Source organism: Heteronotia binoei, chromosome 2 (assembly GCF_032191835.1).
Source record: "Heteronotia binoei isolate CCM8104 ecotype False Entrance Well chromosome 2, APGP_CSIRO_Hbin_v1, whole genome shotgun sequence".
NCBI lineage: Eukaryota > Metazoa > Chordata > Lepidosauria > Squamata > Gekkonidae > Heteronotia > Heteronotia binoei.
In genome coordinates, this window is record NC_083224.1 from 37,150,281 (window position 1) to 37,164,873 (window position 14,593).

Consider the following 14,593-nt stretch of genomic DNA (forward strand, 5'->3'; position numbering starts at 1 on the left):
TCTTTCATTATGTTCAGGGCTTTTTTTGAGCAGGAACACAGTTCCGGCTGGCTTGGTGTCAGGGGTGTGACCTAATATGCAAATGAGTTCCTGATGGGCTTTGTCTACAAAAAAGCCCTATGTAAAACCATAGTGTTGTTAGGGGGGGTGGCCTAATATGCAAATGAGTTCCTGCTGGGCTTTTTCCTACAAAAAAAGCTCTGATGATGTCCTTTTGGGGTTGGGAGTTGAAGGCACTATTCTGTGATGGTTCCAGTCATGCATCAAAGGTAGGTTCAAAGTGTGGTGTTGGGGGATTGCTGCTCTGCCCCTTGGCCTGTAAGGCCTCACAAGGTTCCATCTTACTTTTCAACACCTTGTTCCTCATACTTTTCAACATCTACATGCAGAGGATTCTCAGCTCAGTCTTGTGCTTCAGGCAGATCCCAAAGAGGCTGTCAATACCATGCACAGGAACATGGAATCTGTTCTGAAAAGCTGAAACTTAATCCCAACTGAACAAAGGGGCTATTTGTGGGAAAATTTGACCCAGGGATTGGGATATATCTGGATGGGGTTGCAATTCCCCTAAAGGAGCAAGTATGTAGTTTGATGGTGCTTTTGAACCTAGTCTGACTATTGGATATTAGGCCACATCCCTGACATTAAGCCAGCCGGAACTGCGTGTTCCTGCTCAAAAAAAGCCCTGCTTTTTGCTCTTGCATGTTAAATGGTGCACCATTCCTACAAAGCAATCAGAACTAAATACCTTTAGTAAACTTGTGGATTTGTACAAATCTTCTCAGAGAACATGTGACTCATATATCTGTTATGACAGAGAAGCAGTTTGTTCTATTGCAACACGAAATCTTCACTAATGTGAAATCTTCACTAATGTGAAATCTTCACTAATGTGAAAAATGTTGTCTACTGCATAACCACATGAATATTTAAATATTTTGATGTTTTATTGTTGGCTTTAATGTTTTAGCTTGTTGGAATCCTCCCTGAGCCCTTCATGGGAAAGGGCGGGCTATAAATGTACAAAATAAATAAATAATAAATAAAATAGACAGGTGGCAGTGGTGGTCACAGGTGCCTTTCACCAGCTTTGGCTGGTAAACCAGCTGTGGCTCTTCTGGGCTGGATAGATCTTGCCACTGTGTTGTATGCCCTGGTAACATCTTGTGTTCTGTGCAGGGCTGCTGTTGAGGACTGTCTGGAAGTTATAGCTGGTACGGAGCACTGTGGGTAGAATGTTGGCTGGAGTGAGGCATAGGGCTCATATTGCCCCAGGTTTGTTCCTTCTGTGCTGGTTCCCAGTTTGCTTCCGGCTCAGTCCAGGGTGCTGGTTTTGTTTGTTTGGCATACCACCAGTAACATTGGTCCTCCTTCCTGTTTGTGGTATTTTGTGTGCTTGTATGTCTCTATGTTTGAAAATATTTAAACAATTCAATACAATTATTTTAAATGCTATTTTAATGTGTTTTATTTAACATTTTTATGTCCACTGTTTTGGAGGACCCTGTTTGGGTGGAGATGTATTAAATAAATAAAATTTATTTTGTGCCTTTTAAAAACCCACATATTTCAGGATCTTGGCTAGGCTCCTGCCAGTGTGACCTCACTGTTATATTTGTTGAACATAAAAAAGTCTTTTCCCACTCATTCCCGTCCTGGCTGAATTCTATATATCTGATAACTTTGTTTTCTGAGAAACCCTCAGTGATGGCCTATGAAGAATTAGGTGTAATTTTAAAAACTTGCCTTTTCCAACTCCAAGGGCTGGTTCAATGAACAGTTGGTTACCACCTGGATAAAAGATATCACACTTTCTTCTTTTGTGTTTGTATTTCTTTTTGTCATAGAAGAACAAACATAGATCCTGCCCAAAGATCTGAATTTTCCCCTGAGGGTCCCTCCTAACCCATTATTGATGGATCCCTGGCTTTGACAGAAAGGGAATTTTCCCATTGTCTCTCTTAGCAAGTGACAAAGTGCCTTGCTGCTAAATATTCTAGGCTCAGCTTTTTAAAATGTTCCCCCTCCCTGCTTACCTTTGACCCCACTCCTGTTGACATACTCTAAATGGGCTTGAATAACTAAGGCAGGCAGGTTATTAAACCCACAGTTATCACACCTCCACCTCTCGTAACCATTGTTTACATCTCTTTGTTGGTGTTTGCCAGGCATAGCATTTTATTGCTCATATAGCTTGAAGGAATCATCAGAGCAGGTGGAAACAAAGAGTATCCCTATTTTAATATTTGCTACCTTCTAACTGCTTTGCAGCCCTTGTTCTTTTCAACTTGGCAAGGTATTATTACGGTACCTTGGATCTTAAGGAAGCTGGGAGTTTAGGGCTATTCATGTGTGAGCTCTTTTCCGCCTTGCTCTCCATTTGCAGAAATGCAGCTCTGCTGTAGGTCATAGTTTTTATTGTGTTGCATTCCGAGAGAAATGGAATCACTGCACATGGCTCCATATGGCTGAGATGGCTTGTGTGTGGAGTAGATGCAGGCAGGGTTTGACACATGGTAATGAGATAATTTGATTACTTCAGCATGCAGCCTGCTCACAACACAACCCACATTGATCACGCTGCCCTTCCACCCACTTTTGGCAGATTTGCAGCAGTTGGACATTAAGAAGGGATGGAGCTGGAAGATGGACATGTGCAAAACAGCGATTGCATTCAGAGCATGCCAAATGCTGTGCAAAACTCTTCATGTTCTCCACACAGTGACTGGGTGATACGGTTTGATTCCTGAATGCTGATTCACACAGTCTTTTTCAAAAATTGCATGGAAACATCTGAACATTTCTTCCCAGGCCCCCCACTCAGTCATATGTGCCTGACCACTGGTGAGATTCAGCCTTTGGCATGTCAGTATGTATTCAGCATGTGCTGGAAGCTGAATCTTCCATGCACTAGCAGGTGCATACGATTAGCTGTCTCCAAGCAGAGTTCAGGTTGTATGGTGGTGAAAAGCGCTGTCAAGTCACAGCTGCCTTATGATGACCCCGTAGGGTTTCCAAGACATGAGACATTCAGAGGTGTATGGTGACTGAGGGGAACCTCTCTAGATTGTCTGGCACCCTAGGCAAAGCTAACCTCTGGCATCCCCCCTGCACTGGTAACGTCACTGAGTCACATGGGGGGGCACCCAATTTGATGTCCCCACTGATGGACCTCCTGGCCCCACTGGTGGACCTCCTGATGGCACTTGGTTTTATGGCCACTGTGTGACACAGAGTGTTGGACCGGATGGGCCATTGGCCTGATCCAACATGGCTTCTCTTATGTTCTTATGTCCCCAGAAGACCGGTGCCCTAGGCAATTACCTAGTTTGCCTAGTAGCAGGACTGGCCCTGTAGAGGTGGTTTGACATTGCTTGCCTCTGTGACATGACTCTGGCTTTCCTTAGTGGTCTCCTATCCAAATACTAACCAGGGCCAATTCTGCTTTGTTTCCGAGATCTGATGAGATCAGGCGAGCCCTTGTTATATGCAAGACTGTAAAATGATTGCTTTCCTGAATGGATTGGCCCTTTGTTTGCACGGCCAGTCAGGAGAATTTTCTGATCTGGTATTCATTTTTAATCTGCATCTTAAGACTGTCACAGGTGAAGAAGACTGCAGACTTATACCCTGCCCTTCTCTCTGAATCAGAGAGTCAGAGTGGCTTACAATCTCCTATTATCTTCTCCCCACACAACAGACACCCTGTGAGGTGGGTGGGGCTGAGAGGGCTCTCATAGCAGCTGCCCTTTCAAGGACAACTCCTATGAGAGCTATGGCTGACCGAAGGCCACTCCAGCAGCTGTAAGTGGAGGAGTGGGGAATCAAACCCGGTTCTCCCAGATAAGAGTCCGGCGTCCGCACACTTAACCACTACACCAAACTGGCTCCCTTAAGGTGGAATGTTCTTCCAAAAACAAGATGCTGGACCTCAAAGGAGCATTTTTGCTCTGCAGGATAGTTGAGTAGGGGGTTGAAGCCCCTCCCCTATGAAGAAAGGCTGAAGTGCCTGAGACTTTTCAGTTTATAAAAGGGCTGACTAAGGAGGGACATAATAGAGGTTTATAAAATTATGCATGGGATGGAGAGAGTTGACAAAGTGAAATTTTTCTCCCTCTCCCAAAGTACTAGAACTTGAGGGCATCCAATGAAGCTGACAGGCAGTAAGTTCAGGACACACAAAGGAAATACTATTTTATACAGAAAGTGATTAAAATATTAAATTTGCTGCCAGAGGATATAGTGAAGGTCACAGGAATAAACAGCTTGATGAGATGAGATAGATTCATGGAGGCTAAGTCTATCAGTGGCTACTAGCCATGGTGACTGAGGGGAACCTCCACGTTCAAAGGCACTAAGCCTCTGGAATCCCAGAGCCAGGAGGCAACATAAGGGGAAGGCCTCAGTCTCTGTACCGTATTGGTGGACCTCCAGAGAAACTGGTTGTTCACTTTGTGAGACAGTATGTGGGATTAGATAGACTACTGGTCTGATCCAACAGGGCTCTTATGTTGACGGATGGGCTTTGCTCTGGATCATTTTTCTTTTAAACTCTGAGAAAGACATTTCTAGCTACCCTACACAGATTTTGTTTTCTCCTGTTCTTGACTTGTGTTACAGCTGTTATCCAGCTTGTAAGAAATGGTTCCTTCCTTGAAATCTCCTCTGATTGGTGTTGGACGACACAGTGCCCTCCTTTTTAAAAAGGGCATTTCCTGAATTTCCTTCTTGGTGCTAAAATACTGAGCTGGAAATGGGCAATGTTCTCATGGAGATGAGTAGCCGTTTCATCTTCTTCCTTTCCCAGGAACATGCAGCTTCTCCTTCCTTCCAAACATTGCCTGTAGGCAAAATTGTCTGTGGGGTTGCCAAACTCCAAGCAGGGCCTGGAAATCCCCCAGAATCACAACTGATCTCCAGACTACAATTAAATGGGGGAGGAGCAGTGCAGGGTTGGGGGGGAGGAAAAACCATAGACTGAAGGTAGGGTTGCCAGGTCCTCCCAAGCCACTGGTAAGGGTAGAAAGGGTAAGGTTTGCCAGTTCCAGGTTGGAAAACTCCTGGAGACTTGGGGATGAAGCCTGAGGAGGACAGGGATCTCAGTGGGGTACAACGCCATAGAGTCCACCCTCCAAAGCATCTGTTTTCTCCAGTAATCTGTAATCTAGAGATCACTTGCATTTCTATTCCCACCTGGAGGCTGGCATCCCTTTCTGAAGGAGGAAATCCACTACAGAAACTCCTGATTGAGCATGCATGATTGGTGTAGCTGATTAGAGTGCTGTGTAGTTGATTAGATTGCTGGGCTGGATTAGCAGTGCAGTCTTAGTTTTAGCACCCTTCCAAGCCCATAGACTTCAAAAGACTTGGAAGGGTGTAACTCTGCTGACAACATCACTGTAGGAAGCTAGGAAGGCGGTTCAAACACCCGTGCAGGCATAAATCACCTTGGGTGACCTTGGATCAGTCACTCTTTCTCAACTTAATCATGTGAGATAAAACAGAGAGAGGCATATAGGCTGCCCTGAGCTCTTTGGAGGGAGTGTGGGTTGCTATGGACATCTGAGCTTTTTTAGAGTTTTGATGTATCACGAACTGGCTGGCTGTTTGGTTGTTTCAGCGCTGCTGCACCTTGCTCAGAACAGATCTGAGATTCGCCTCTTGTCATGACTTTCTGTGCATTTTCTCTGTATAACATAGTGGGTTCCACGCATAAAGAAGAGTCAAGGCAGCAGTGATCAAGCATAGGTATTTTATTAAGTACAGCATGGCAGTGGCTGAACTCAAGACTGAGGAACTGGGCCAATGGGGCCAACTATATACACTTCCAGGTTCCTGCGCTAGCGTCCTATTGGACCATTCAAACCAGCAGGGGGCCCGTGATTGGAGCAGGGCAGCAAGGATTTGGATCCTACTGCCCATTGTTCCTGAGTCCCCAAGCTCAGTCCTACAGGCTCCAATGAGCCAGGCAGGAACCTATTAATACATACTATTGGTCGGCATACACAACACTCTGGTCATAGCAAAGCAAGCCAAGACTGTGTCTCCTTAACTGAACTCTTCTGTGCCCGTGCTATTCCGGTGTACATTTGATATGAGCTTCTACAGGCAATTAAGAATGGAATGCGTCGTGTCTCGTGTAGGCCACAGGCTTGTGATTTTAAATGCCTCCAGGAGAGGCACAGCCAAAACTTTCTGAAAAGAGCAGTCCTATTTCAAAATACCTTGAAAGTTAATGCAGAGTTTGGAAGCCCTCCTTTCCTCCTCCTCCCTCCTGCCTGTTGATAAAATCTGGCAGGCGTTTCTTTAACCATAGTCCTTCCAATAAGGAATCGCGCTCAGTGAAGAAAATTAAACCCTGACTCCACCAGAGGGCGGTATGCATTTTCAGACTGACCTCTGGATTTAGGTTTGTTAGGATGAAATCATTCAAATAATACATTCAGTATGAATTTTAAACACTTTTGGGTTACAGGGGCATTTACTGTGACAGATGTTGACTGCTGTTCACTTCCTCTGCAGTAATAGCACACATTTATGCGAAACATACAAATTGCTTAATACAGTTGCTAATTCCTAACGTATTCACTGGTGCTCCATGTTGCCTGCTGTGACTTAAATCTGAAAGTAATACATTTTCTAGTCTATGTAAAATAATGAAATTAGTTAATACTTCCACAACTCAAAACCATGACTTTTGCTTATGTTTCACAGAAAGACAGCAGTACTTCTATCAAGGGACTTAACTACTCAGACATAGTTCAGTGTAGCTGCAAGATCAGTTTTTTTAAATTTATATTTTAGTTTTTATCTTTGTTTCAACATGGTGTGGAGGACTGCTGTTTCAGACAGGTTCTGCCCATCCCATTCTAAATAACAACAACCACCAGCCTTTCACGAGAGCAGATGTGATAGCCATCTTCAAGTATTTGAAGGGCTGTCATTATAGGGGATGGAGTGGAATTGCTTTCTGTTGCCCCAGAAGGTCAGACCAGAACTAATTGGATGAAATTTATGTCAGAAGTTTTCAGCTAAACGCTAGGATGAACTTCCGGACAGTTAGAGTAGTTCCTTAGTGAAACAGGCTTCCTTGAGAGGTGGTGGGCTCTGGAGATTAAGCGGAGGCTAGATGAAATGAAAAGACGTTTGCTCCTTGGGAGGACAGCTATGGCAAACCTAGGCAGTATAATAAAAAGTAGAGACATTACCCTGCTGACAAAAGTCCATATAGTCAAAGCAATGGTATTCCCAGTAGTAATGTATGGCTGTGAGGGTTGGACGATAAGGAAGGCCGAGCGCAGAAGAATAGATGCTTTTGAATTGTGGTGTTGGAGAAGACTCTTGAGAGTCCCTTGGACTGCAAGAAGATCAAACCTGGTGTGACTTGGTCCATGGGGTTGCAAAGAGTTGGACTCAACTGTGTGACTGAACAACAACAGATGGCTGCCTGACAGGAAGGGATGAGCCAGAGTTTGGCTCTCCAGGCCCTTTCTTATATGCCTAGGGTAATGCTGATCACCACTTTAAAGTGTAGAAATAATTTTCCTCCAGGCCAGATTGGCCCAGGTATCCTAGAGGTTTTTGCCTTCCTCTGGGCATAGAACAGGCATCACTGGTGGATGGGAGGTAGTTATGAGTTTCCTGCATTGTGCAGGTAATTGGACTAGATTACCTCTGAGGTCTCCTCCATGTCTCATCACCTATTCGGATTTACTTTTGTCAACAAAAAGGGGCCAGGTTCTAATCCTATTAGTAGTCCACTTGTTGCCCTAGTCAAACCAGAATGGAAACTTAAACACCCTTTAGCTTTTCTTTAAAGGTGAACAAAGGGTATAGGAACGGAGTGTGCTGACTGAACGTTGATAATAGTCCTTTTCCGCTGTTTTATTTTGCTGCATGCATGGGAAGAACTCACCGTACTTGATTTTGTCTGAAAGGCCAAGATGACTACTTTTCAGCCTGGGCACCTACATCTTAGGAGCCTGATTTTTTCTTCCAAGGTTCTGGTTCACATTTACTGAAGCTGAAAACAATTACATTAATGCATCATTGGAGGCATCAGAGGGAGTGCAGGCTGGGATTGGAGCCACAGCTCTTGTCATAGAGCCTTTGCTTTGCGTGCAGAAGGTCCCTGATTCAATCCCTGGCATCTCCAATTAAAAAGGACCAGGCAGTAGGTGATGTGAAAGACCTCTGCTTGAGACCATGGAGAGCTGCTATCAGTCTGAGTAATCAATACTGACCTTCATGGACTAATGTTCTGATTCAGTATAAGCCAGCTTCATGTGTTCATAAGGCAACTGCCAGGCATACTTAGGGTTGCCAATCCCCAGGTGGGGGCAGGGGATCCCCTGGTTTGGAGGCCCTCCCCCCGCTTCAGGGTTATCAGAAAGTGGGGGGGGGAGGGAAATGTCTGCTGGGCACTCTATTATTCCCTATGGAGACCAATTCCCATAGGGTATAATGGAGAATTGATCTGTAGGTATCTGGGGGCCTCCTGTTTTTTTTAGTTAGAGGTACCAAATTTTCAGCATAGCATCTGGTACCTCTCCTCCAAGTTTAAAAAAAAAATGGACCAGGGGGTCCAATTTTATGAGCCCCGAAAGAAGGTGTTCCTATCCTTCATTATTTCCAATGGAGGGAAGGCATTTAAAGAGGTGTGCAGTCCCTTTAAATGTGATGGCCAGAACTCCCTTTGGAGTTCAGTTATGCTTGTCACAACTTTGCTCCTGGCTCCACCCCCAAGGTCCCCAGGTATTTCTTGAATTGGACTTGGCAACCCTAGGCCCCCTTCTGCAGCACCAGGATCCAGATCCAGCTGATGCAGCAGCCATTTCCACATTTTCTGACTCTCATAGCTGAGTTCATAAAAGGACACAGTGACCCATTGGTGAGGTCATCAGAAAAACACTAAACGTCCTTTCATCATGCTTTCATTTAGACTTTGCTTGGAGCCCCAATCAGGAGCAATGTGTTAAACATTAAATTGCAGTTGGTATTTGTATTGCATTTTAAGTGCCCTTTGCTGTTTAGGGAGCCAAATTTTGGCTGCAAAGTGAGATACAAATCTAGTCAATCAATATAAGTTGTTTATACACTGACGCCAAGGCTTTATTGAATTCTTTGTCTTCTCTTTGAATTTGGATTTCAATTTTGTGAGCCATTTTTTGTTAAATGCTGCTGTTAAATGTTGCTAAATCTACAAAACCTGGACACCAAGGGCTTTTGAAGATAACCATGTTGGTGCCAAAGCACTGGAGAGGGATGCAGATGAATGGTGCTTACTCTTTGTGTGTGATTATCCATTAAAATCATATGACACTCACTAAACTATGATCACTTCATTAAAATAGGGTAAACATTTTGACTACTCTTACCCTACTGCATTTATTGTTGTATATTATTGTGCGCTTCAAAGGAGTCCTGCCTAGCTAGGATGATTTTATAATTGAAATTGTAATTATTGTATACGGTTTTATTGTACATTGTATTTACGTGTTGTGAGCCGTCCTGAGCCTGCTTTGCGGGGAGGGCGGGATATAAATAAAAAGTATTATTATTATTATTATTAATCAATCTACAGTTCACAACTTATTCATCGAGGGCACATCCCTTTGTGGCTACTAGCCATAGCAACTAAAGGACACATCTGTATTTGGAGGCAGAAAACACCTGGATACAAATGTTAGGAGGCAACATCAGGGAATGGCCTTGGCCTCTGTGCTCTGTTTGTTGGCCTTCCAGGACAACTATTTGGCCACTGTATGAGACAGAGGATGGAGGACTAGATAGATCACTGGTCTGATTCAGCAGGGTTCTTTGTCCTTCTATATGAAAACAGGTGATAGGCAGCAACCCATTTTGCTAAATAAAAATGGCAGGAACATATCACTGCTATGCCCCATAAGTTTTAGTTTTGAGAAAGAGTTTCTGTATGAGTCCCTGTTCTGAGATAGATACAAGCTATGCTACAGCATGGCTTGTATACACACACAGGGAACAATCCTAACTAAGTTTATTTGCAAGTAATTCACATTTTATTTAGTGGGGTTGACTCCCAGGAAAGTGTTCTTAGGATTGCGGTCACAATTTCCTCTGAACTTAAATAATTTGGCAAAATCTCTGGAGTGAACTGAATATACCCAATGTAGAAATGTAACAGAAGTTGATTAAAAGGAGTCCATGGTATAACAGCATATCATACAGAGATGCAGGGCAGCCTCTTCAGTATGTGACTATTTGTGCTCAAAAATATTGTCTGTCTGCCTGTCTATCTGTGGCACACTGCACAATTTAAGCATTACTGCTATAAAATATTATTTTGAAAGACAGCATACTTTACAGTATCTTAACAAATGCAAAGAATTTATCTAGAACAGCTACACAGTTTTTGTTAGCACAAAGTTTACATTGTAAAACATAATGGAAGAATAGGGCTAGAGAAAAATTTGAATCAAGCTGTATATGTAAATTGACAATACACAAGTCAAGCAGTTAATGCTGGATATAAAATCCCATATTTGTTTTTCTATATTGGTGACCTTCTGATCCTTTCCAGCTGCATCTTGCATTAAATGGGTCATTTAACAATATCCATACATCACTGCTTAAGTTCATTTTAAATACAGTTTCCTGTTTGGCAGAGGAAGTTACTATACAAGAAGAAGTGCAAGGATTGTCCATTCCCACCTAATGAAAACTCAGCCTGAGATTCAAAGAAGACCATGCAAAATGCTTTTGTGCATGTATGGAATTAATCACTTTCATCTTCCTGTAGCAACTCCTTGTACTTCATGGAATGTCACTTAGAAGGACACCTTGGATGGGATCCCATGGAAGATTTCCTTTTGTATAACAATTCTTGAAGAAGCAGAAGTTCTAACATTCCATCATGGTGCAGCAGTTAGAGTATCAGACTGTGATCTGGGAGACCCAGGTTCAAATTTCACTCTGCCATGGAAACTTGTACATGGCCTTGGGCTAGGCAACCTAGCCTTTTTCATAGGTTCGTGCAAGGATAAAATGGAGAAGGGGGGGGGGGAATGTTGTAAGCCACTTGGGATCCCTGTTGGGGAGAAAAGTGGGATATAACAAAGTAAGTAAATAAATAACTTTGCTCCTTGATGCCTAGTGAAAGTGAAATAATCTTTTATGCATGCACAAGACAAAACAAATATATTTCTTACGATACAATTTCAAAATAAAATTAAATGAAAGCATGTGTCCTTTGTGTAGGCTAAGGCTGACAATTTCAGGTGGAGATATCCCAGAATTACAATTGACCTGCAGACAATGGAGATGAATTCCTCTGGAGAAAATGGCTGCTTTGGAGGGTGGGCTGCTGAGATTCTTCCCCTCCCCACACCCCAAATCTCCAGGAATTTCCTCAGCACAGAGTTGATAACCCTACAGCCTTGGGTTTCCTGGTGGGGCCTGGAGATCTAGCTCCAGCATTACAAATTCCTGGAGGGATAGCCTGAGAAAGGGAGGGACCTCCGCAGGGTGTAACTTACAAAATCCACCCTACAAAGCAGCCATTTTCTCCAGGGGAACTGGTCTCTTTAAGCAAACAAAAACCAGCTAATGTCCAGACTACAGAGATCAGCTCCCCTAGAAAAAATGGCAGCTTTGGAGGGTGGACTCTATGGCATTATATCCTGCTGAGGTCCCTCCCCACCCCAAACTCTGCCCTTCTCTGGCTGTCCCCCCAAATATCCAGGATTTTCCAAGGCTGGAGCTAGGATATCTCCAGGCCTCACTTGGAGATTGGCAACCCTATCATGGAACAAAGGCTTGTTGGATTGCCACCTCTGGGCTGGGGAAGTTCCTGGAGATTTGGGGCATGGGGACTGGGAAGAATTTCTAGGCTACACCCCAAAATCTCCAGGAATTCTAGAACCCGAATTGGCAGCCCTAATAAGTACACTTATTTTGTTAAACCTTATATTAAAGTGTTGCAGCCATTGCTCTATTGTTTGCAAAAGCAGAACTGCATGAAGTACATTTTCCTTTCATTCGCACATCACTGGATTCAGTCCCTTGACTTTAGGATGCAACTTTGAGGGCAATAGGACCAATGGAAGAGGGAAAAGGAAAAACTTCCATGTGATAGCATAGCAGTATGTTGCACTCAGTCCTTAGGATCCCAGTCCAAACTGGAACGCAGATCTGCCATGCAAGCATTCACACTGTGAATTTACCCACTTCTATGTGCTGGAATGTTGGCTACGGAGCACGTGTGTCTTTCATGCACGTATGGTATTCACTCACTGGATTGCAGCCATATAGTCCATAACCTATAAGTGACTCACGGTTTCTTGCAAAGCTTAGTTAATGTTGATGAAGCTCTTTGGGGGAAAAAATCTGGATGAGGGCATGAATATTTAATCTTGCCCTAAAGAAAATGTAAGTGAACCCTGAGATGCATCAGGATTAAGATATACATTTTCAATGTCAGGCTCATAGACAATCCCAGTAATGAAGTGTCCAATGCTTGTCTGTAACCCAAGAAAACTAAACATATGCAGCTTTTAAAAAGTGGATTCCAAAGTATGCAAAATGAGCCAGGAACAATAAATTGCAGCCTCATGGCTTTTGTTTCCGAAAGTTTTCACTGGATCATGGAATTCTTTTCGAATGCCTTCCGAGTACTTAATTAACTGATCTGAACACCAGCAGTTGGCTCTGGAAGATTTATAGCTGAGCATGTTATTAAAGTTTGAGAAGAAGAGGTGGAGGCGGGCACATGGACAACAGTCCTCCCCCCAACTAATAAAGCAGAGAGCCCATTAAAGTAATGAAAACCAATAGCAGGCATCACGCCTGTGCCAAAGGATGATACAGCTCCAGACGTACATCATAAAGTGATATGCAGCGATGATGTATCCAACAGCACTGTTCAAGACCAGCTTCTCACCGAAAGGAATAGGCTTAAAAAAAAAAAATCTCTACGATCTACGTGAGAATCAGACAGATCTTGTGGAATGTACAGTCAATAGCTCTCACTATTCTAAGAGGCCCACAAACAGTAGGTATCAAAGATACTGTACCTTGAGTGTGTACAGTGCTGAGTTATAGTGACCCTAGCAAGTGGCTTACAAGGCAAGCGCAAGAACAAAGTTTGAGTCCAGTGACGCTTGTTTTTGTTGTTGCTTCAGACCAGGGGTGGCCAAACTGCAGCTCAGGAGCCACATGTGGCTATTTCACAAATATTGTATGGCTCTCGAAGTCCTCATGGCCTTTCAGTTGGCTTGGAAGAGGCATTCCTCTCTTTAAATCACTTATCCAAGCCAGCCAGCAGCTTGGAGGATGCATTTAAAGTTGCTTTCCTTCCACCTCCCTTTCCCTCCCTCACCTATTTTCTTTCCTTCGATGTTCATGTCTTGCAGCTCTCAAACATCTGATGTTTATTCTATGTGGCTCTTAATGTTAAGCATGTTTGGCCACTTCTGCTTCAGACCAACATGGCTACCCACCTGAAGGCAGGTGAGAAGCAGAGATGGTTTGCTGTTGCTTTCCTCTGCAGTCTTTCTTGGTGCTCTCCCTTCCAAGTACCAAGCCTGTTTAGCGTCTGAGATCTGATGAGATTGGGCTATGCCATGCTACCTTCTTCCTCCATGTAGCCCTTAGGAAAGTAAATTAGGATTTTTTAAAAAATAAATAAGGGCCAGGAGTTTCCCAAACAACACACATTTCTTTCCCTGAATTAAAATTGAAGGCATTCTTTGGTCTTACAGCCCAAACGTTTGCTATTAAAATAAGGGTTGGCAGATTCTCAGCAGGAGGTAGCTTTCTGTAGAGGGATTAGACTAGACCTAATTTGTGCTACAGACGAATTTAGATAAGTGCTTTGTGTTAAAAAATAGTTTCAAAGGGGAAGCCCACCATTGTTTTTCTTTCCCAGAACACCTCTGAGCAACAAGATGTTTATTTCGGGTCCAACACAGGTCAAACCTTATAGTCTTCAGCATGCCTTAAAGGTGTCTTTAGAAATACCTTTTCTAAATATCTAGTGTAATGTGGTGGCTAGAGTATTGGGCTAGGAGCTGGAAGACCCAAGTTTGAATCCTGGTTTTGTGAGGGAAGCTTGCTGGGTGACCTTGGGCCAGTCATAAATCATTAGCTTAACTTACCTCTCAGGGTTGTTGTGTGGATAACATGGAGGAGAGAAAATGATGTAAGCTGCTTTGGTGTGGATAAATTATATATTTATATTTTAACATCTGGCCTGGGGAAGAGTGCTGTATAACTCAAAAGCCTGAGGCCTGGTGTGATTAGAGTGTTGGACTAGAGCCTGAGATGACTGGGTTTGAATCCCTGCCCATCCATGGAAGCCCATCTGGTGATCTTGGTCCTGTCACAATCTCTCAGCTTACTTTGCCCTTGCAAAGTTATTGTGAGCAGTAAACGGAGGAGGGTGAAATGATGTGAAAAGCTACTTTGAGTCTCCAATCAGGAAGAAAAGCAGGATATAATTTCTTTAAAAATGTTTGTGAATTTTGAATGGCCCCAATACAGGTATTTTTGTGTGTATAAAATGCCCCGTGGTGCAGTGTTAAGAAGATATTGGATTTATATCCCGCTCTCCACTCCG